Source organism: Rutidosis leptorrhynchoides, chromosome 3, assembly GCF_046630445.1.
Source record: "Rutidosis leptorrhynchoides isolate AG116_Rl617_1_P2 chromosome 3, CSIRO_AGI_Rlap_v1, whole genome shotgun sequence".
In the NCBI taxonomy this organism is placed as follows: Eukaryota; Viridiplantae; Streptophyta; class Magnoliopsida; order Asterales; family Asteraceae; genus Rutidosis; species Rutidosis leptorrhynchoides.
The window spans coordinates 574805861-574808384 of NC_092335.1; positions in this window are offsets into that span (position 1 = coordinate 574805861).

Genomic DNA, 2524 nt, shown 5'->3' on the forward strand with positions numbered 1-2524 from the left:
TCATTTACTATCCTACTTACATCTACAGAGATACAAATCCGTTCACCGCAGAATAACCATTTTCATTCAATTTCGTATTTGGATTTTGACCTATCAGAATCCAACAAGTGGCATAATGAAGAAAACATTGGACAAAAAAAAATTTGTTAGAAACAAACAAATTAACTATGAGAAATTTTGTTAAAAATCCACGCTAACTGTTCCTAGCTAACTGATTACATTTTATTTATCGCAATTTATATTCTCGCAATTTTATTTTTCGTCATTTAATTTCTGTTATTTATTTTACGCACTTTAAATATCGGGACACGTATACAAGGTTTTGACATATCATATCGACGCATCTATATATATTATTTGGAATAACCATAGACACTCTATATGCAGTAATGCTTGAGTTAGCTATACAGGGTTGAGGTTGATTCTACAATAATATATATACTTTGAGTTGTGATCGAGTATGAGACATGTATACAATGGGTCACGATACGTATTAATTAATTCGAATATTATATATGAATTATTGAATTACGAACTATGGACTACCAACATTGGACAATTAAAAATGAATTAAAATATTGATTATAACATATGAAACTAAACAAATCTTCAAGTTTGCCACTTGATTTCATCTTAAACCTCATTTGTATCTTGACAATTCCAATCTGCGTTCAAACCTTTCACGAATCTTGAAAACACCTCAATCGAGAGGATGATCCAACCACACGTTATCTACGAAAAGAAGGACTTATGCATATAGTCATGCACCTGGAAAACTCTTGGAACCTAAGTCGAAGTTTAAAACGAATTTATGATTCCTTGGCGTTGATATTACCAAAAATAACTTTACAATCCCTTTTCAAATTAGGCAATTTTGTCACAGCTCCAGCAAATCAACTTCAACTTTTCGTTCGAAACAACCTTATTATAACCTTGATATATATGCGTGCCCTTTTATTGTTACAGGGGAACCGTTTATATCCCACCACATTAACAGTAAACTTACCAGCAACTTCATCACTCATTAACTTAAGTGTCTCCGAAAAACCATTATTTTTGTTTATTAAAACCCTATCATATACTCATCCGCATATTGTAACGAGAATTGTCATACCAATTATTGAGAATTAGCAATCAGTATCTTGAATCTTGCAGCGTTTCTACATCAATAGTTATATGTATACATATAACATTTATCTCTTAGAATTATGAACTTTCCTTCTGAAATTCTGAAAAGCACCCAGTCTACGAGCCAATACTTCAAAGTTTGAAAAAGCTGAATGAAGCAGCAGAAACTGCAGACAATCGTAAAAAGTTTGATGATAAAGAACAGTATGTTGGTAAAACTCAGAAAAGTTGGAATTGGAAAACGGATTGAGCAAATTATGAAGGAGATTGTGAACAAATCACAAAGACTAAACCCGCCTTCAAAGAATCCAAATGATTCAGTATTTGTTGAAGTCATTATCGAATACCTTTCTCCTGATTCTAAACCTTTATGGACAAATCTTATTCATCATCCATTGATATTAGAAATTCCAAGATATCATCGTATCTTTCATTATAAATATCTTCGATATTTCTGAAGATATTTTCATAGCTATTTTTATCTAAAATCATTTATCTCTTCGGGATATCTGTGTTACATCAGAAAGGAAACTATTTTAGTTTCTAAATTCTGAAAAATTCGAATTTAAAATATGAATGTTTTTAAAGTAGTGTTGGGAACTGAAGCATGAGTTAGTATAATATAATGACACTTGATCAACGTGATTATATTACAGTAAGTCATGCTGAGTTTCTAAATGGAACGTGATGATTCACAGACCATAACATCATCATGTGTCATGTTACATGACTCTTACATTCTATCTAATATATAAACATATCAAGAACATAATTTCTTGATAGTTTTATCTTTTCTCTTGAATTCTGGTTATTTAATCAATCAAAATCGTGCTATTACAATCTCTCCTAGAACATTAGTCAGGTTCATTCGAAACTCCATACCTACGAATTCTGGACCATTACTTGCGAGGAGAAAACAAAAGAATAAAGCTTCGAAATAGAAATGGAAGTATAAATCGCGGTTAATAGGAGTGAGCATTAACTGTGGATGACAATGATTATAGAAGACAGAAACAGGGACTCTGAAATATAAGGAAAAATATAAAGCCCGACGACAACACATAAATTACAAACCGTGTATATCAATACGTATTGCGACATAAATACACGGGAGAATTAAAAACACTATAACCCCAAGGTAATAGTAAAAGTAAATAAAATCCTCCGGTGGTAGATGAAAAAGAAGAATATGACAGATATGAAAGTTAGGAGTATATCAAGAATCAGAACTGGATGGAACATGTTGACGAATGCTTTAAAATATGAATTAAGAGAGAAAGAATAGAAGATATGAGTTATGAAAATAAGGAAACGAAGAGGGTGAATTTATAGTGGAAATATCAGACAAAGAAATTGAGGCAGATTATAGCATTTAATCAAAATTTCTTTAATCAGA